This window comes from Lissotriton helveticus, chromosome 5_1 (assembly GCF_964261635.1).
Source record: "Lissotriton helveticus chromosome 5_1, aLisHel1.1, whole genome shotgun sequence".
NCBI lineage: Eukaryota > Metazoa > Chordata > Amphibia > Caudata > Salamandridae > Lissotriton > Lissotriton helveticus.
Window position 1 is genome coordinate 1705147250 of NC_136065.1, and position 22250 is coordinate 1705169499.

The 22250-nt window shown below is 46.9% G+C and overlaps 1 protein-coding gene across 1 annotated transcript in view; it reads left to right on the forward strand.

Moving 5' to 3' along the window:
- The first annotated feature begins 6100 nt into the window (after positions 1–6100).
- LOC144753789 (olfactory receptor 11L1-like) overlaps positions 6101–22250 on the forward strand; it is a 192380-nt gene continuing 176230 nt past the window's right edge. Inside the window, exon 1 of the mRNA XM_078641365.1 lies at positions 6101–6236. The gene's annotated coding sequence lies outside the window, so the exon portion shown is untranslated. The remainder of the gene's footprint in view (positions 6237–22250) is intronic.

Sequence of the window (22250 nt, forward strand, 5' to 3'; positions counted from 1 at the left end):
AACACAGGGGCATATTATCAAGGGGGTTTATCTCCGCTTTTTTGGCTTTAAAAGCCAAGAAAGCAGAGATAAAATTATCTCCCTATTACCACCAGTTAGCGACAGCTAGTAGGAGATAGCGACCATCTTGGGCCCCACTTTGCATGTCAGTGATATTTATCACTAATGACATGCAAAGTGGGCGTGCCAAGATGTTAGCGACTGGAAACAGTCGCTAACATCGCTATCTCCTATTACCAACTTTTGGAGATATTCGATCTCCAAAAACTAACACCTGCCCTGAGCAGTTCTTAGCCATGTTATCCAATGGGAGGTGGATAACATGGCTGAGAGCATTAGCTCGGTAATGCATGAATATCGCTGACTTTTCAGTGATATTCATGCATTGCGGCCGTTTTTTATCGCATTTGCGATAAACCTTGATAATAGCAAGGTTTATCTGCGATAATTTCTGACGATGCTTAGCGTTAAAAAATTTGTTGCTAAGCATCGTTAGCGATAAATATCGCTTAGCGTTGGTAATATGCCCCACAATCCCTTGGATGTTGCTAAGGTGCCAAGACTCTGGCGGAAGCCGAGGCATCCCAAGCACGTTCATGGCCTGGAGAGAGGCGTGTCCGGCAGCCTCAGTCACATTAATTTTACTTTGGAAAATCACGCTTTGCTTGTAAACATGAGCGCTGCTTTGGCATTACCTATTTAAAGTATTTTAACAATGGAATACGAACACGGGCCAGAATACGAAGGCGTCCATGAGGTACTTCCATATTGAAGAGGGTGCAAAATATCTGTGTGCAATTCCATCTGCAGTACACCATGTGCAGACGCACATTTAGCACTAATGCGTCTCAAAGGAGGCCTCCTTCTCCAATTTGTATGAGGGTGTGATATATGCAAACAAAGTAAGGGGGTTGCCCCTCCGGTTGTGAAGTAATTCTGAGGCAGGCTTGGGGACTAACAAACCCCTAAAAGCTGGTAAACTCAGACATTACACACCACACTACAAAATCAGGTCACCCCCTGCGCCTCTGGGGCTCTCAACCGGGTGAAAAACGGACGTGTGGTCTGACAGACTGATGGTGTTTGTGCTTTCGGTAAAGCAGTAGAGCACTTCCTTGGCTCAGTGCAGCAACAGGGGCAAATTGTTTGGAATGACAAATAGTAATATCACTTTAAAACACCGGTGGATGTGTGCGGTAATAACTACCATTAATGCGTTGAGGGCTTCCAAGTGCACTAACTTAATGTGATGCGAGTTTTGAGCAGCTGCTCACAATGGTTTGTGAACACATAGCATGATTAATCAGTGGCTTTTTGCCTGGCTTTGTGCTGCAACAATCATAGCACATACGGGGACAGACTTTGAGGGTTGTTTCCCGGAGAAGATGGGTGGAGTAATTGAGCCTAGTGCAAGGAGAGCATTGGTGCATGCTGGCCCATGGTGTTAACATGCTACAGGTTGAGGAAATACTTCTCCCCAGTCTTGCACAGAGTGAGATTGCCGAAATTGTCTCCACTGAAGTCAGCACGAAGGGCCCCAGCTGGAGGTAATCACACAATGTGCAGGAGGCAAGGACGATCATTTATGCCTCTTTTGCTATATATTTGGCCAAAAACGTGTACGCTCTACAGGCACTGTGAAAAGGGTACTCCTGAAGTGCTTCGGGAGTAATTATCGGGAGAAGAGAGGGGGTGAAGTAACGGCCGGATGTGCCATCTTTGAATCGGGATATCCCGGTTCCAGCTCGGCGTATATGGCCTGGCACTCCCCCAAGTCCCCTCTTTTTCTTGTTTTACCTACGGCCAGCCCTTGCCCGGATGAAGTCTCCCTCCCTCCTTCAAGTCAAGTATTTGAGACCAAACCAATGTGGGAATTTTTGGAGATGGGGGGAGTAACCCCTCCCGGCCGTATTTATTACAAAATGAAAAACATTTATTAACATTATTTACAATTACGCAGAAAGGCCAGATACATTGTTAGGCCGCTGATGTCACATGGCTAACCTTAACTCTAATACACATGACACTCCTATTGTAAATCTAACAATGCATATATACACTTTCTGCGTGTCCCCTCTAGAGACTACGGCAAGGTCAATGACTGGCAGCCTCCTGGTCCCCGCAAACGACGAGAAATTACTATGCGGAGTCGGCTTGCGCAGGGGGTACAGCTTATCTGACAGATACTTTCCACCGGGCCCCCCCTACGCCCTGTGCCTTAAACTCCATAACAGGGGCTGCAGCAACTCTGCATGGCTTGCGCAGGGGGTACAGCTTATCGGACAGATATTATCCACGGGCCCCCCCTGCGCCCAGTGCCTTAAACTCCATAACGGGGGCTGCAGAAACTCTGCATACTTGCGCCCTGATGCGCATGCGCGTGCGGGGGTGGCCACAGGCCCACTCGGAAGAAAGACCCCCCCGGCCCCCGCACCCCGACAGCCTACCTACCGGCTGTCACTGCCCCTGGAGTTACATGTTTGACCGCTAAGGACCGAAGACTATGCTTACCAATCATGACCTTACCGCCTGACCGGAGACACAAAATAAATATGACATTTGTAACTGATATCAAATAACATGTACTGACATTTATTCAACATTACATACTTCAATTAGATACATCCGTCCTAAACGATTCTGTTCTTGACTAGTTTATACATATTGACACTTTTATTATAAATTCACCAAAACATCGCATTGACATTGAACATCTCCAGGGATACCTGTAATGAAGTAAAAGAACAAAGCAAACATATCACATTTACATTACTTCCGTCTCCCGAGATACCTGCAATAAACTGTAAATGAACATAGTGAACCGGTTACTGACATACCTCGTTAGCAGGTACCTAATCATCAATCTTACACTAATGCTATCACCCGAGACATCTGTAATAATACTTTTTAGAGAAACGTCAACATACCTACCTGACCAACTCGTTTAAATTACTTGCCTTAAGGGATGGTGGGTGGGGAAAAAGAAATTACGGGCCGCTGGTGGCCCGGGTGCTGCGCCTGTGGGGAGCGTAGGAACAAGAGAACGTTCCGCTCCCCACACCCCCTTTTAACAGGGGGGGGGCACTGGCCAGTCTAAACTGGTCTGTCCCTGCTGTTGCGCGCCCGTGTGAACCAGAAGCACTAAAGTGCTTCCGGTTCACCCCGTCGTAACCACCCACCGTATGCAAATGGGGGAGGTGGGGTTGTTCCCCCCCCTCCTCCCTTCTCCCGGGGACAGGCTCGACCGCCATAAGGGTGGCGCGCACTATTCTAGTGCTTGGCCTGTTCAGGCTCAACGTACCGTGAGTGTGGGAGAATCACTCATCTCCCCGTGCCTAGTAACAGCACCTATCTTGAGTTTTATGTATCTTCATGTTAAACCATTTGGTGACCTAACAAATTTGCGTCATGTGGTGAGCCACTTTTACTGCAAAGGATGAAGGAATCCTGGTAACAGACCCAATGCTGGAAGCAGGGAGGCGCCCTGGCTGTCTCGGTCGTCCGGACCGCACTGTACACTGCACTACGGGCCAGCATTATGACTCCTAGGCTGCGAGGGCGTGCCTGCAGTTAATCATTAGAGCTAAGAAATCTTGATGCACATCGAAAGTTGCTGATCCTAGTAGCCGGGTCCCTGTGTTGGGGTAGCGTAGGCCCCTGTGCGACCTTTGGACCCTATGCTTTTCCATGATTGCCTTCCATTCGGAGCAAATGGAGGGTAAAAGGTGCGATATTACAGTGCTTACAGGTAATAACAATAATATGTTTGGTGGTGCCAGCTGCCTATCCCCCATGCAGATTTTGGCTGGCTAGGCACAATTTGAACACAAACCCTATCGTCCGTGTGCCGGGGTGGCAAGTCCAATTAACTACAGGGTCCACAAGTGTTGATTTTAGCACAGTCACTGTGCGTAAGTATGTAGCTGATGAAGCTGCAGTGCACATGGGCTATAACTGTCGCCATCGACACACCCTCGTAATGCTTGTAGGCATGCTCCTTCCTTTGGAGGCAGTACCAAAGAAGCCCGTCTTTACCCGGGCTGAAACATAGTAATTTACTATTGTTTTGGACAAATTAAGCACTTGTGTGAAATTTGCTAGGTCCTTGGCCACAGCTGGGCTGCCGTCACATCTGGATATCAGGGTGTGTTGCGTGTCTTTTCCTGCTTGGGCATCGATTTACGTGGACAGACCTGGCCAGTGCACCATGTTGTATTCTGCGCGGGTATCTAGAGTAGGTTGTGTTAATTACTGTTTGCCTCAAATCCAAGTTTAACGTGTGCAGTGTGTGAGAAGACAACAGATATCTTGCAGAGAAATATGGTGTTGGTTTCATGCAAAATCCATGAATAGTACCGTTTAGATCAAAACAGGACATCCAAATGAGAGTGAGTGGGGTGTCACAGACATTACTTACAGTAATATTAGTGAGCTGCTGCTATTTTTCATAGGTTGAAAACACAAGTCACTACTCCTGAATATTGAGGCAAACACAATTCGAACTCGGCCAGAGTGCTCGTGCAGTACCAGCAACCTGACAATAGAAAGCAATTAGATAGCAGCGCAAGATAATGACTCCTGAAGGTACACATGGGCCAGCATTCGCTTGCAGGGAGGAACTCCTCTCTTACCTATGTGTCCTTGGCTACAAGCAGTGGCAGATTAGGCGCCTACGAAGTTCTGATTGGAAATAACGGTACACTGTAGTTGGCACTAATGGTTTAAGAGTAGGCATAGTGGACGGAGCACTCAGTGCATTGTGATGTGGGTAATTCTATACGGCACAAACTACCATAGAGTGGGGCCCCTCTGCAGTGTGGGAAGCAAGAGTTCAGCACAATTTTCCAGGGCCTGATGGGTGGCACAGGCAACCAATTTGACACAGCTAAAACAAGTTGTTTTCATTAGCGCCTCAAGCACAGTAGCATTGGGGCCAAAGGAGAGCAACTAGTCCCCTGCATCCTGAGTAAGTACAGTGCGACCCACCTTGATGGGAAGTGGATTTCACTTGTGCATTAGCAACAATGAAGACCAGTATACATCGGGGCTCTGCCCACACTAAAATGGGTCAAGGTCACACAGAGTAGGTGATGAGAGTTTGCGGTGTCAGTCACACATGTCGATTTATACTGGGAAAAGAAGTAAGGCGGGCTTGATAACTCTGGCTTCTACCTGCATTGGCACATCATGTCAGGAGTGATGGTAAATGAATCTTGCACTACAGGCAGGAAAGGTTAACACCCATCCACACCAAGCCGATTGGAAGGTCATCCTGGGCCGGATTTGCCCAGCCCAGTATCCGGCCCCTGTTGTGGTCAGTTTCACCCTAGTTGGAGTGAGAGTAAGGGGTGATCTAGCCAGCGTTTTGGAGTCCGATCTCACCCCCCAATTGGTGTTGTCATGGCCGCGGAATGCAGTTTTGTGCGGTTGTGGGGGGCGAGGCGGCCTGAGGGGGTAGACGCTTCACCCTAGTCCCTGCGTGAAGCCAATTGTACACAGCACTATGGTGCTATGTGATGCCTCAGTTGGGCATGAGGTACTTATGATATGCGCCCTGCTACAAGTGTTAGTCGGGCACACTGCTGATTGAGTGGAGGCATAAGGTGTTATGCTAAGTACAGTTCCTACCAGCAGCTATGGGGTTGTGCTAACTGGAGCTGTAGGACTGTGGCTCGATTGACCTACTGAGTTATGTAATCCAGGCAGGGCCAGACTGGCAACGCCGGGCACCGGGCAATCCCCCGGTAGGCTGCCAGGGGTGGGGGCCGGTTTTTTGGCCAGGGGCCGGTTTTGTTGCTGGGTGGGGCCGATTTTTGACACTGTGTACAGTGGTCACTTACTACTGTACTCTGCTGTGTGCCTGCGCGCATCTTACTCTCTCCTCGCTCCCTGTGGAAAAATGCACAATTTTATTATTCTAATGCATTGTTGAGCAGCGGTGCCATTTCAGAAGGTAGGTCACGTGCGCGCGCGGCGTGCAGATCTCCACCGCCGAGTCTGCGCGGCCTGCTCTTAGTCGGAGTTCACAAACTTTAGGGGGGTGGGCGGGGGCGGCTGTTGAAGGTGACACATGCGCAGTGGCACTCGCGCAGGACCATGACGACGAGAGGCCCTCTCTCACCACCCCATAATTTAACTATTTCTAAATTCTAGCCCCCTCCCGCACCCCCTCCCCTCTACCCCGCCTGTGCCAGTGTCCCTGCTCCCGAATGTCTGCCAGTGCCGCCCGCCGCCAGGTGAGTATTGTTTCCATGTTTTCCAATTGCCATCCCTCCTATGTTTGTGTACTCCTCCCGTACACTGGACTTACACTCGACTGTGAAGGAGGCAGAGCAGCCACTGGGGCCTGGGCAAGGGATCATGAGGAAGAGCTTGCGCAGGCTGCAAGCTGAAGGGTAACCCAACCCTGGATGGTGGCTAAACTGAGCACGGCTCAATCTCCTGTGGCACGACCGAAACCGCATAATCCCACATAAATGTGCGCAAATAGGAAGGTATGCCAGTGTGAATGAGGGTGCGGGTCAAATGTAGGAAAATGCCAGCATGCCCGAAAGCCTCCGTGTGTGTGCTTGTGTGAGAGAGGGATTGTCTGCACGGGTGCAAATGTGTGAACGTTAGTGTTGAAAGGGCGAGATTTTGATCGATACCTTATATCTATTGATCCAAACCTCGATCTGGTCGACTGAACCTTTATTGCCTGTCTTGGAAGGAAACAGTACACCTATCTGCAAATTAGTTCACCCAAGAAAGGACTCTGCTCTCAAAGATCACGGACAACTTCTAGGTTTCAAAAGTTTATTGTAAAGATATAATGAGCTGCAAATACAAGCATCTCAGAATGAGATTCACGAGATACACAGGTCCAATTACATACATGTGCTCTCGAAAAGCCCTCAGACGAGCAACAGAAATCACTAACACAAGTTCTAAAAATAGCAAAGCTATCAGCATAGACGCATATCTCTCCTTCATTTAGGTTGGAGGAAAACAAACACAGGTTAGGCGTCCCTACCCTGTTCTAGATGGTATCCCTACTTAACCAAATCCCAACCTAACAAAGGTGTCAGCAATGAATGACCCCCAAGGGAAGTCACCCACTCTAAGTCTCTTGGTGAAAACCTAAAGTTCTCCAGTCATGACCCCTCACTGCCTACCCATCCGCTCTCTAAAGGGTCCTCAGGTCTCTGCTCTAACTCCCCCCAGGGGTGCTGTCCCTAATACAAAATAGTCAACAACATTTGAGACGCCCCTTGCGAAACGCCTCTCACGTGGTGCAACTTCAGGCTTTTTCCATGATGCTTTGTATTGGGCCTCAGACGTTAGAGTTGACCTTGCTTCTCAGTCTCTTCTCCGGCCCGCTGATACCCCTTAAACATTCCAGAACCCTCCTCCATGTCTGGGCCGTCTACTGAACAGACCTCTATTCATTCACTTATAATTGGATCCCCCCTTTCCTGTTGCAGACAGATATCTGCCGCCAAGAACCCAACTCTCATAGACTTCTAAAAAGGCTTGCAACATTTCTCAGCCCAGACATGTACGTGTAAATCAATGCTAAAACATTTCAGGCCTACAATATTTCACATTATGATTATAGCATTCTATTTCTTCATTTAATTAAAGCATGTTAAAACTCTTATTCTATTATTTAGAAACATTACTCTAAATCATGGCCCATTAATGCAATGACCAAAAACGTTAAACAATCTGTGTCGTGAAAAGAAACACCTTCCCTTTTAGCTCCAGCTCTGGCCCTGAGGCCTACCACGTTCTGCGTTTTACCACAGACCATCTTATATGTTAACAGCTACACGACATAGATTCAAAATAATCACGTCTAATAAAATCATATAATGTCACACATTTCTGTATTAGTTCCACTTCTACTTAAATCTCTATATTAGCTATACATTTAGAATATAATTTCAGATACTATTAGCACTCATGGCATTTCTCTTCATGAATTATGCTCTCTATAGGTAATTGTGATGTACTCATATATTTATATCAGTTTGCGCTCTCTCAGTTCCCCCCTTTGATGACCTCTCGGGGTCATCACTAACATTTAAACTGCAGTTATTGCTGGCATTCTCTGCGCTTCCAGAGCTCTCAGGCTCCTGTACTGATTATCTTGTATGGCAGCCAATCTCTGCAACTGTTCTCTTTGGGCCCTTTCTGACCTTCTTGCTCTGTACCATTTGAATACCCTCACCAATCCCCACAATATTATCCCACAGATCAATATTATGATGATAGGCTTTAGGATATACCAAATAAAGCTTTTGCCTAAGGTGGAAAACCACCCTCCAACTGTACTCATTCCGTGGCCCACCTTTTCCCAGACATTTTCTCTACTCAAGTCTTCGATCTCTTTGTGTATATTAGTTATGTTCTTAATAACTTTCTCAAGGGGTTTTGAAAGGTCTGGAATGTAAGTGCAACATTCCTGAACCTTCAAAGCCTTACAGACTCCGCCCTCTTTTGCCAATAAGACATCTAATGCAAGCCGATTTTGAAGAACCATAGCCCTTATCGATTGCATCTCTCCTTCTACCAGCATTAAGGACTGAGCAGTGCTGGCAGACAACCTGTCGACAACTGTTGCCAGTCGTCTAATTTTAACATCATTAAGGATTATTCCCAAAAGAGGGAACATAGCTCCAAAGACATCTCCAACCATTTCTGCATCGCCTAAATCCCTCCTTCCCCTCGATGATGTCTGGCCCTCAATGATCAATAAGTCTTGTGCATGATATATTTTGGGGAAGACAATTGCCAAGTAACATGATCCATACCAGTTGTCAGGTAGTCTCACGTAAGCATTTCTTCCACATACAAAATACACATTTGGGATCACTTGCATTCCCTTCAGGAAATCCTTAGTGTAGTACTCTAAATTAAAAGCATGTTCACAGTCAACTTCACCCACGTATACATTTTCATAATACGTTTTGGCTCGGTGAAGACATAACTTTCCTTTCTGCGCTTTATCTAAAGCTATTGGACCACTACTACCCTTTCTCTTATGTGACTTCTCTTCCTCGGTCCAATCTAATTTCCCTTGTCCTGATTTTTTCAAAATCTTTTGTCTCCTGTAACGATCATCCACCTGCCCTATGAACTTTTTCTCGACTTCTGACACCTTGCATGTCAGGTTATTTCTACGGGCATGTGAAGTATCTAAGGTAATCCAAGGAATGAAGAACTTGGCCAATCTGTCTTCACTCTTCCAGTAATCCCATTTATTCATCTGCTTATAATTCGGGACTTCTGGCAACACAGAATCATAATTGGAGAAATAGTATTCAAAACTATCTCTCTCATAAAATATACTAAGCAATAAGCTACATGTAATGCCATATGTCAGAGGGAGGTGATGATATCGAATTCCCTCATCTACAGACGCAGGCAACTGCATGCAGACGTAGCAATCCTTAACCTCCATGGCATCCACGTATTCATACAAAAGTTTAGCATAAGCATTTGACCTAAAGTCTCCTTGGGACTCGTCTACATGTAACCTGCGGGCTTCTGCAGCCAATAACGCTTTCTCTTGAGTGTTTTCCCTTTTCTCACCTGCAACAGTGGGTGTAAGTGTTACTACAGAATTCGCATCAGTTACCTTTACCTCTTCCTCATGTCCCTTTACATAAGAAATTGTTACCACTAAAGCTATTAATATTATCACTCCTACTATTAGTGTACCTATTATACATTTAGCTCTGCGGTTCGGGGTGCCGGCCTCCATTTCGTCAGACAATCTAGCTTTTCCCTTTCTCTTTGCAAAAAAAATTCTTTTCCTCTCGTTCCTTTACAGTCTCTTTCAATCCTTTTTTGTCTTTAGAATCCACACAGCTGGAGGCTGACAGCCTTTTTCGCAAAAAGTCCTTTCACAGTTCAAAAAGACAACCCTAGCCCTTCTCCATCCACTCAAGGGGTTCCCTAAAATTCTCTGCTTCCTGGGCGCTAGGTAATCTTCTTTTCTTCTGCTTGCTTTATTTACAAAGTCCTTTAACAATCGACTATTAGATTTGTGGTTGCAGCTTCAATAGCATAGTTCAATATTTCCATGCGAAGAGTATGCTCTTCATGTGCTGTTATCGTGGTATCAAAGTCGGGGAATTTCAATTCTGTAAGAAACATGTGTTTTAACTTGCTGAGGCGGGGAGGTCTGGGGAGCACGAATGTTAGTGACCCTTCTTGTTCGACACCGGGTACCAACAGTTGTATTTCCACGGTGATAATGGGCTCAGAACTGGACACCACCACCGCTCGGATCCTCCCTGTCTCCGGTTTCACAGACATTTGTCGCCAGATATGTCCACTCAGGTGTGGAGTATCTTCTGTTAGGCACACGCACTCTTCTTGACCTTCTTCGGTCCGGTGCCTCAGCGCCCTGAGCACCTTCTTCTGGGTCTGAGTCTTCTGATATCGGAGGAAGGGTTGCTTCTGGAGTTGACCTCAGGCTAGAACTTCTTCTTTGCGGCCAATTTGCTTCTCCACGTGCCCTTCTACTCCTTCTCCTTCTGGTCTGTTCTCGCTCTCTTTCAGACCTGTCAGGGTCAGACTCGTACTCCCAGCTGTCTTCTCCTTCTGTAGCGTCTTCTGTTTCGCTGTTGTACTGACCGTCCTCAGCTTGGTCAGACTCGTTCCCTGCTTCCACTGGCACCTCTACAGCTTGGCTAGCCCCCTCTATGGCTTCTTGGTCCTCAGCTGGACGTCCATCCGAGAGAGGAGCTGTTTCCAGAGGTGCTGGAACCCTTTTCGTATGCGACGCGTGTATCCAGTTGGGCAGGCCTCCCACCTTTACAGCTGTACTTGTGATCAGGATGACCTGGTAGGGCCCACGCCAACGAATATCCAAGCAGCTTCTTCTCACATGTTTCTTCACCAGGACCCAGTCCCCAGGATACAGGTCATGGCAAGGGCCCTGGCACGCTGGAACCTCTGCAGCCTGCACCTGAAGGGACACAGAACGCATGGCGTCAGACAGCCCCTTACAATAGTCCAGGATCATATCATCTGTGATATTTAACAGTGCAGTAGCTGGAATAGATGGCAGTCTCATTGCTCTCCCCATTAACACCTCATGTGGTGACAACCCTGTTCTTCTGTCTGGGGTACTACGAAGGCTCATGAGTACTAATGGCAGGGCGTCAGGCCAATTCAGGGTCGTTGAGGAGCAAACTTTCGCTATTCTGGACTTGATCGTGCCATTAATTTGTTCCACAATTCCTGAGGCTTCTGGTCGGTAACTGCAATGGAGCTTTTGGTCTATATTCAGTGCAACACAAATCATCTTCACAAGCTCGCTGTTAAAATGTGTTCCCCTATCTGATTCCAAAAAGGCCGGCACCCCGAAACGAGGGATAAGTTCTCTAAGCAGTAACTTAGCCACTGTGAGGGTGTCGCACCTACGTGTAGGGTATGCCTCAACCCATCTGGAGAACACACACACAACCACCAGGACATAGCGGAGGCGGTTGCATCTTGGCATTTCAATGAAATCTATCTGCATTCTGTTGAATGGACCTCCAGACCTTCCTATGTGACTTAGTGCAACTGGTGTTCTTTTCCCTACATTCAGCTGCTGGCAGGTCACACAACGCTGGCACACTGCTTCTGCTGCTATTCTAAACTTAGGATTGTACCAAGTCTGTCTAAACACTCTCAGCATAGCATCTCTCCCTAAGTGTACGGGACCATGTATGAGTCTAGCCATTGGACTCACCATCTCATTGGGCAACACTGCTCTGCCGTCTGCTGAGACCCAAAAATGAGTCTCACCCATTACACATCCTGCCTTTTCCCATGTTTCTTTCTCAGAATCAGGAGCATTTTCTTGCATGGTTGACAGTTCATCCCAAGTATCAACAGTTTCCAGTATCATGGCTAATTCAGTTCTTACATTTATTCCACCCACATCCACCTCTGTGAAAGAGTAACCTTGTTCTGCGCAATACCGCGCAACTTCATCAGCATATCTATTGCCTTTTGAAACAAAGTCCTCATTTTTGGTATGTGCGATGCACTTTACAACTGCGATACTTGCTGGACATTGCAATGCTTCTAACAACAGGCGCACAAACTCTCCATTGCGAATGGGAGAGCCTGAAGAAGTCATGAACCCTCTTTGAGACCATAACTGCCCGTAATCATGAACTACCCCAAACCCGTATTGGCTGTCGGTGTAGATGGTGACTCGAATTTGATTGCCTGCTAAGCAAGCACGTGTTAGGGCAATAATCTCGGCTACCTGAGCGGAGTTTACTCCTTCCAGGCACCCTGCTTCCACAACTCCTTCAATTGTACAAACAGCATAAGCTGCTCTCAACTGCCCAACTTCGTCTCTTACACATGAGCCATCGACAAAGAAAACTTCGTCTGGGTCGGTCAGTGGCTCATCTACGATGTCGGGTCTGGGTTTGGTGCATAGTTCAGTCACATCGAGACAGTCATGGTCTGTATATTCATCATCATCATCAATATCATTTGGAAGTGGCATTAAGGTAGCAGGGTTCAAAACAGAGCATCTCTTGAGGGTCACGTTCTCTGCAGCAAGAATAACTTGCTCATAGCGCGTGAGCCTGCTGTTGGTCAGATGCTGTGTTTTGGTCCTGGTCATTAACAGTTCAACAGAATGTGGCACGCACACCTCTAACGGGTGCCCCATAACAATATTTTCACATCTCTCAATGCTGACACCCGTTGCAGCAACGGATTTGAGACATCCGGGCAACGCTGCGGCTACTGGGTCTAAAGTAGCCGAGAAATAAGCAACTGGTCTACGGGCATTCCCATGGATTTGGACCAACACAGACAACGCACAACCTTCTCTCTCACAACAGTAAAGAAAGAATTGTTTATTGTAATCAGGCATTCCCAATGCCGGGGCACGACACAGGTCCTCTCTCAGCTGTAAGAATGCCATCAAACAGTCTTTGTCCCATGGTACCGGATCACTCACCTCTTTGTGCGTCAGTTTTTGCAAGGGCTTTGCTTTCAGTGAAAAGTTCACGATCCACTGTCGGCAATAACCCACCATCCCTAGGAACATCCTGACCTCTCTCTGTGTCTGAGGCGCGTTCATTTTCATGATCGCCTCTATCCTGTCTGGTGACACCTTTCGTTTGCCTTTCTCAATTCTGTGTCCCAAGTACTGTACTTCTGTCAGGCAGTACTGCAATTTTCCCGGGGACACCTTGTGCCCATTGGCAGCTAGGTGATTTAACAAAGCAATGGAGTCTTCCCTGCAAGCTTCTTCTGTTTCTGACGCCACAAGGAGGTCGTCTATGTACTGGACCAGAACTGACTTCTGGGGCAGCACTAGACTTTCAAGATTTTTCTTCAGAAGCTGGTTAAAGATCGATGGACTCTCTGTATACCCCTGAGGGATACGACACCATGTTAGGACGCGATTTTCCAGCTTAAATGCGAAAAGAAAATGGCTATCTTCGTCCAAAGGGATCGAAAAGAAAGCCTGACAAAGATCTATCACAGTGAACCACTCAGCTTGGAATGGAATCTGAAACAGTATCACTGATGGATTCGGTACCACTGGACAACATGAAACGACTATGTTATTAATCTTTCGAAGGTCCTGTACTATCCGGAATTTCCCATTTGGTTTCTGCAGACCCATAATCGGGGAGTTACATGGACTACCCACGATTTCTTTCAGTATTCCCTGTTTAATCATGGACTCGATCACGGGTTTTATGCCTGCAATCGTTTCTGGAGTCAATTTATACTGGGGTGTTCTTGGGAACTCAGCATGCGGTTTCACTACAATTTTCACTGGGTCCACCCCTTTGACCAATCCAATCTCTTCCCCAGTGAAATCCCATACCTCTGATGCCACTGTCTCTCTCAAATCCCAGGGAAGCTCGTCCACTGTCAAAGTAGGGTACAGCTCCACACATATTCTTGAGTTTGCAACTTTGAAATCTGCATCATCATCATTAGTCAATACCTCCACTCCCTGGGGTGTACAATATATAGTACAATTCAATTTGCACAACAGGTCTCTTCCTAGCAGACACACAGGGCTTGAATCGCAAACCACAAATTGGTGCTCATCGCTGTACTTCCCTATTTTCACCTGTACCGGTTCTGTCAATTGGCTGGTTATTCTCCTGTTTGCGACCCCTACCACCTGTATGGTCTCTCCAGACATGGGCAGGTCTGGAACTGCAGCTGATCTGATCGTGGATCTAGTGGCTCCTGTGTCCACCAGAAATGTCGTAGGGCACCCTGCTACTTCTGCTTCCACATAGGGTCCCCTCTGATCTACCTCTAAGGCTGCCCCGAGGGTGCAGTCTTCTCTTTCCACTCTCTGTCCGGTTAATGGGTCCACATAATAGCATTCTTCACCTTCCACAAACAGGGGCATTTGTCTATAGGTCTTACCCATACTCCCTACTCGAGGAGGTTGCGGGAACTGGGCTCGGGGAGGAGCCCCCCCCCCTTTGAGCACCTTTCCTTGGTATGGCGTCGCCCCTCTCATAGGTGCGCTCTGAACCTCTTCCTCCTCTATCTCTTGCTCTCCGATCTCTACATTGTAAGGGCACTCGCGTTTCCAATGCCCCAACTCGTTGCACTGGTGGCACCTAGTCGTTTTCTTCAAGGTAGCTATGTCTACTCTGGGTCTAAAGGTAGTACTCTCCTCATTACCCTTGTTCTGACTGTACTGCTTCTTACCTCCTGTACCTGTCCCTTGCTGCTGTTGTTGCGGTCCCCCCTTCCCTGCTGTCTGCAATTGTACCACCATCAGCTTCTCTTTTAGTTTCTTAGCCTTGGAGTCTACCTCATCACAGCAGTACCTAGCATATCTCAGTATTTCATCTAGGGGTCTACTTTGCCAACAAATCGAGTGTTGCTGAATCATTAAACTAATATCCGGTCTCAGTCCCAGGACGAACTTGGACACAAATTGCCCTATATCCTTTGGATCCATTACATCCAAACCGCTATACTGTTTAAACGCTTTCAGCAATCTCTCGTAATATTCGTGAACTGTCTCTTTGGGTTCCTGTCTCGTTCTGTCTATTCTGACCCAATCTATGTCTTGCATTGGCACTTTTTCTTTCAGCCAAGTCATCACTCTCTCGAATTTTGCCATCACGATCTCGGACGGCCCATTAGTCCTAGCATCTCTCTCTGGCTCCGTTGTGGGCCACTCAGCGCTAACCTTGCATGCTGTCCACAGATCTCCTGGTACTACAATGTCAAACAGCGTGTTCAGATCTATCCATAGGACTTTTGAGATCTTTACAAACCTCTCGACTTGCTTGTACCACTCCACGGGGCTCTCTCGTAACTTGGGGAAAGATGTGGTAAAAGCAGCTAAATCTCCCCTACTCCAAGGGACATGTACATAGCTCCCATTGGCAACTTCACGCAAAGGGTAAGCTTCTATTCCCTGCTGTCCTGGTGTTATACCAATCATGCTTCTTCTGCCGGTCCCTTTCTTGGACCACCTCTCTTCCCATTTATCTAGTGCCCTCCATGTCCTTATTCCAGTAATCAGTTCCCTTATGTGTGTTTTCAGCCCAATCGTTCTCCTCTCATCTAGATCTCGATCTGAGTAATGTAGCCTGTGGTTACCCTGTAATGCTTTGGTTCTTGACAAGTCCACCATATATTTGCCTGCTAGTTCGACTAACTTCTCATGGACTGCTCTCGCCTTTCGTGTGATGTCCTTTGCCATATACAGTATTTCATCCTGTTCATACATTTCCATTCTTTCTAAAGGCAGGGTACCATCTACCATGTCATCCAGATCTGACCTTAAGCTGGAGACATCAAGTCTCTTGGCTTTTATCTCAGCTCGCAATATGTCTTTTGAAGGGGGCTCACTGGTCTCCCTACCATCCCAACTTCGAGCTCTGCGTTTGGGCTCGGGAGAGTTAATGGGTGGTCTCCCTCGCTCCCATCTCTCCAGGTCCCATGCTCGGCCATCCGATCTTGGAAGGTGATGGAACACGGGCCTTTTATCCCTACTCTCTCTCTGCCTACTCTCGTCTTCTTCTCTCCTCTCACCGCACATCTCTCTGTTATTTTCCCTCTGGTCGCTACACTCCCTTTGCCTCGTATCGCTCAGTATCCGATACGATCCTTCCTGGTTCCCCATATTCCCTGGGCTGCGCTCATTTCTGTCATCACAGGGACTATGGTGCGACCTCTCACAACTCCCATTCTGTTCTCTGGTGCCAGGCACACAGTGTGGACACTTAAAGCTGTTTCTGTACTCTTGCGCTCTCCTCTCCCCTTCACTGAGTATCGGGCACGCCACCCCTCCACTCCCGGGGCCCCCGTTTTCCAGGTCTGTTCTACCTCCATTCCGGGCCCAATGGGTGACTCCTCTACTCCCTCTACAGTCCCACTCCGGGCTACTCTCCCCAGCCCCGCAGTGAGTTCGTGCTCTGCTGTCCTGACTTTCCCTTTCTGCTTCTGCAGCATTGATGCACTTTTGAGCCTTCACTGCCTCATCCCACTGCTTCATGTACTCATTTAGCTCTTGAAAGGATTTTCGTCCAGATCCCCTCAGATCCATTGGCCATCTGGGGCCCCCAGGATCTCCCCCTGGGTCCCCTGCTGTGTGCATCGGGGTACTCCACTCTCTGGGTATCGGCATCTGACTTGGGGAATTAGTGGTATCGTTCCTCCTTGCCTGCTCTGCTCTTTCTCTGTCTTTCCGTTTCCGTTCTTCCCCTTTTGCTCTCTCTTGGTCATATATCGATATTATAGGACCTATGGTAACAGGTACCTGTAGTGCATCTGGTAATGGGTAGGATGTGGCGCTTTCCGTTTCCGGTGCTCTTTGTACCACAAACCTACCGACTACCTGTTGCACCTGACTAGGCTGGAGCAACTCTTTCTTTGGCTCAGGATCCCACTCTGAACTGGGAAGCGGTCTATGCTCTCCTGCATTGCCCCCCTTTTCTCCTTCAGTATTCTCGACCTCTCCCCCTGCTCTATTATACGGGGGTGGCCTGTCTGTCAGTAATCTGTTTATCAGGCTGTCCTCTGTTTCGCTCTCATCATCTTCTTCTAGGGGGCTTTTATTTACTGGCGCCTCTAACACTGGGTACAGTTTATTTATTTCCAAATTATGCACTCTCCATCTTTTAGCATCCGCATCCCACCTGGCATCCTGTACTGCCCTTACCGAGCGTTTCACCCTTTCTTGTCGTCTGTTCATATTCCTTTCATGCGCTGCCCTAAGCCATGCTTCAAGGGCTTCAAACTGGGTTGGTCTAGGCAAGGGTCTCTTTGAGGTCATGACTGATTTCAATCGATGTAACACCTCTAATCTGAACGTCCCGTACTTCGGGAACGTCAGTTCCTCGTTTCCTTCAGTAATCTTACTCCACTCTGATATCCAAAGGATCGTATGCAACCCAACATTTACTGCCATATAACGAGCTGGCGTACCCTCCGGCGGGGCTTCTTCCCCTTCATACGATCCTCGCCTCTCTTTCTTAAACAGCGCTTTCAACCATTTAAAACACTTCATAATTATGCGCACAAAATCCAGCCTCGCTACTCTGTTTACTTCCTGATGACAATCCACCAATCCTGTCGCGGCTTTGCTAGCTTGGCCTATCACAGCGCGGTCTTTCTCCTGTTGGCCAATCACGTCGCGACCCTGTATGACGTGTTCGCTAGCTGGCCTATCACAGCGCGGTCTTTCTCCGGTCAGCCAATCACTGCGCGACACCACCTGACGTCTCTTTTCTCCGCTTCGCAGCAGCACCCCTCCTTTCTCAACTCGTCTCCCGGTTATGCATGCGTCCCATTCATACACTGAAAAATGACTACTTCCGACCAAGCGGTCACTTCTCTCGACTGTACGTCCACAGTCTATCTGTAATTGTCAACACAACTGACGAGATGTCTATCGTCTCTCTGATAGGTTACTTACACACACAGTAACTTCCGACCAGCGTCCGTTACTCACGCACTCACTCTTACGTTCCCCCTATCTCGGTCTCTCGGGTGATCAATGGTACCTCATGACCCCCTTCACTCTAGTTGACAATTACTCTGGGTGTCCGATACACCCGAACCACTTAAGCTCTCCTTGAACTTAAGATTTCCACCGGTTGCGCGCGCTCACAACCTGTTCCACAGTCACTCTACAAACATTCAACTCCGCCAGACATTACAACATAGACACAATACAAAAACACCGCAATCTAACACGCATAACCCTTTATACTCACTCTCTCTGATACTGCTGCTTTTTCTGTCTCACGTCATCCGGATCTTCATCTGCGGGCTGTTCTTCCGATCATCGATTTCTAGGGGCCTTGGGGTAAGCTAACCTGGCCTAGGTCACCGTCCTCAAGAAGGCAACCATCCTCTATAGCTACCAACTGAAAGGGCGAGATTTTGATCGATACCTTATATCTATTGATCCAAACCTCGATCTGGTCGACTGAACCTTTATTGCCTGTCTTGGAAGGAAACAGTACACCTATCTGCAAATTAGTTCACCCAAGAAAGGACTCTGCTCTCAAAGATCACGGACAACTTCTAGGTTTCAAAAGTTTATTGTAAAGATATAATGAGCTGCAAATACAAGCATCTCAGAATGAGATTCACGAGATACACAGGTCCAATTACATACATGTGCTCTCGAAAAGCCCTCAGACGAGCAACAGAAATCACTAACACAAGTTCTAAAAATAGCAAAGCTATCAGCATAGACGCATATCTCTCCTTCATTTAGGTTGGAGGAAAACAAACACAGGTTAGGCGTCCCTACCCTGTTCTAGATGGTATCCCTACTTAACCAAATCCCAACCTAACAAAGGTGTCAGCAATGAATGACCCCCAAGGGAAGTCACCCACTCTAAGTCTCTTGGTGAAAACCTAAAGTTCTCCAGTCATGACCCCTCACTGCCTACCCATCCGCTCTCTAAAGGGTCCTCAGGTCTCTGCTCTAACTCCCCCCAGGGGTGCTGTCCCTAATACAAAATAGTCAACAACATTTGAGACGCCCCTTGCGAAACGCCTCTCACGTGGTGCAACTTCAGGCTTTTTCCATGATGCTTTGTATTGGGCCTCAGACGTTAGAGTTGACCTTGCTTCTCAGTCTCTTCTCCGGCCCGCTGATACCCCTTAAACATTCCAGAACCCTCCTCCATGTCTGGGCCGTCTACTGAACAGACCTCTATTCATTCACTTATAATTGGATCCCCCCTTTCCTGTTGCAGACAGATATCTGCCGCCAAGAACCCAACTCTCATAGACTTCTAAAAAGGCTTGCAACATTTCTCAGCCCAGACATGTACGTGTAAATCAATGCTAAAACATTTCAGGCCTACAATATTTCACATTATGATTATAGCATTCTATTTCTTCATTTAATTAAAGCATGTTAAAACTCTTATTCTATTATTTAGAAACATTACTCTAAATCATGGCCCATTAATGCAATGACCAAAAACGTTAAACAATCTGTGTCGTGAAAAGAAACACCTTCCCTTTTAGCTCCAGCTCTGGCCCTGAGGCCTACCACGTTCTGCGTTTTACCACAGACCATCTTATATGTTAACAGCTACACGACATAGATTCAAAATAATCACGTCTAATAAAATCATATAATGTCACACATTTCTGTATTAGTTCCACTTCTACTTAAATCTCTATATTAGCTATACATTTAGAATATAATTTCAGATACTATTAGCACTCATGGCATTTCTCTTCATGAATTATGCTCTCTATAGGTAATTGTGATGTACTCATATATTTATATCAGTTTGCGCTCTCTCAGTGTTCATGAATGGTACTACAATTTATGAACACCAACATTCACACATATTGCGGGTACTGAATGCGAATGTATGTGTAAAAATATCTGCTTGTGACTGCTACAGCCTGTGAGTGGAAGTGTGAGCAAATGGGGAATGTGTGGGTAAATGGAGGTGCGATTGAAGTGAAGTGTGCTCACAGTGAAGGGTAGTCATGTGTAAGACAGCTATCGAGTGGGAATGTGAGTGCGTCGTGTGAACAAATGCAGGCGTGCGAAAGTGATATATAGCGGTAAGCCAGCTCTTTGAAAGGTCTAGACTATCACCTGACCAGCGTCACCGAAGTCGGGTCCATTCTTCTTATTCCTAGCCCCAGGATGCTGATTGTCTGCTTTCCTAACCATTGGAGAAGCTGTATGCTGTTCCGACAGAGTTTGGATCAGGACCGTTCTATGGTTTGAGCGAGATTCTGCCGCTCTAATTTGCATCTCAGGATTTTATAGGGCCCATCCCAAATCCTGACGTGGGTGTAAAGTGGTTCTTTGTAGTGATTTGTAATTATCACTGACAGAGACAAACTACACGCGCTACACACACGCCTGCACACACATGTCGGATTTTGCTCCACAGGTTGTTTGGCATCAGTGTCTGAGATGTTTTCTTCATATGATTATTAAAGGAGAAGGATGTGTCAGTGCCAGGTCAGGTCACCACCCTGGTGACGTCCTCAGGGGCAATGGGTGTGGCTTTGGTGATGGACAGGGCCCCTGAATGTGAATAAACTCCACAAAGCTGATCCTCGCGTTGTTTTATGTAAGTTTGTATAGCGCTTGATTACTCGAGGGTACCTGGCGCTAGCTCCTCGCCTCGGCATTTCCCAGGTATCTACGGGGCTGCCTTGATGAATTATTAGAAGCCACCCTTCAATGTAGAAGAGAAGCAAAGAGATGGTGTGATTTAAAACAAAAAAAAAACCTAGACTTGAGACACATCAGTAAAGTTTATACAGGAGAAGACGTGCTGGATGCATTGTCAGCCCCGCCTTTCTCTGTCACCGTACTAGTTCAGTATGTTTTCACTATCCCTTGGGATTTTTAGCCGAGCTATGCTGCCCCTTCCATTTTTCACGTTTATTCAATAGTATGCCCATAAGGAAGAGGGCCATGGGGAGGAGGGTCTCTCTTGTGGTCGATTGTATTCCTACCCACTGATTACTTCCCTTATTCCCATTATTTTTACAGTTCTCACTTAGTTCCAACGCGTATCGTAGTGGGCCAGGCATCCATCGCCATTCTGTCTACTGTGATTTCCAGAGTCATACTGAGCGACGTCCTAGGCAGATTTGGTATCCTAGTCCTTATCTCCACTTATGAAGGTAACTTTTCACCTTCTTTAGTCAGTCGCATTAGCAGCTTTTAACCTAATCAATGCTACAGCAATTCCCCCTGAGCGCTGTTACTCCAGATTTCCCATCGTTCATGACGAGCTCAGCTCGTCATGAGCACACGAGCAGTGTACTGCATGACGAGCTGAGCTCGTCATGAGCATGGAAGGGGTTTAAAATGGGCTCGCCATGCACTCCGCCCCCGTTTATCGTTACTCTACCTTGAGGTAGCCGTGTGTCCTGGATACCGACCTACCGGTGTTACTTCAATCTTCTGCTTATTTAGAAGGACTTCAAGTGTGTATCCAGCAGTGCGATAGTCCCTCCTATGGTTCCATATTGGTATCTATTGTGGCTGGACTCAAAGTAAGTTATTGGGGCGATATGTTTGCTTCTAACCATCTTGGCACCCATATCTTTCTATAGCAGTCTCTATGGCTTCCTTCTGTGTGCATGGACTTGGTTTGATATATCACTTTGGGTCTCATTTCTTCTCGATTCTATTCACAGGTACCTTGGTGACTTACTCTATTGGAAGAATTAGTGATATAAATCTCACCTTCACCATCTTGCATTCTTCTATGTCCAATTAGGTGAAGACATTGGAACCTCTTATCCTTTCTATTCAAGGTTAGATTTTGGTATTTATCTCCAGGGGAGAAATGTATACATTGTTATATCCTCCTATTCTTTCTTTTGCAGCTTGAACTCTGAGCTCCTGACCTAAGAAGTGCCTATTTGCCTCTTAGCCCACTTTGCCATTATTTTATTTTCTCCTCCCCGTCGTAGTGCTCCTTTACCTGATTATTTATTCACCAATGCCCCGCGGAAGGTGACTGTTATTATTTAGCCTAGCACAGAAATGCGCGTCGGCACCTTGCAAGACAGAAACCATTGAGTGGTACATACCAGACAATATCAACTGCATGTATTCTTACCAACTTGCCACCCCTACTTGATTATCCTGATTTGGTTTTGGTCTCAGTTTTATTATCTTGTACTCAATTGGTTACATTGGATATGTGAGTATGTGGAATGCATGAGTTGGTTTGACTGTTGGACTTATATGTATATGTTCTGTTTTTGATTTTAATTGAGCTCTA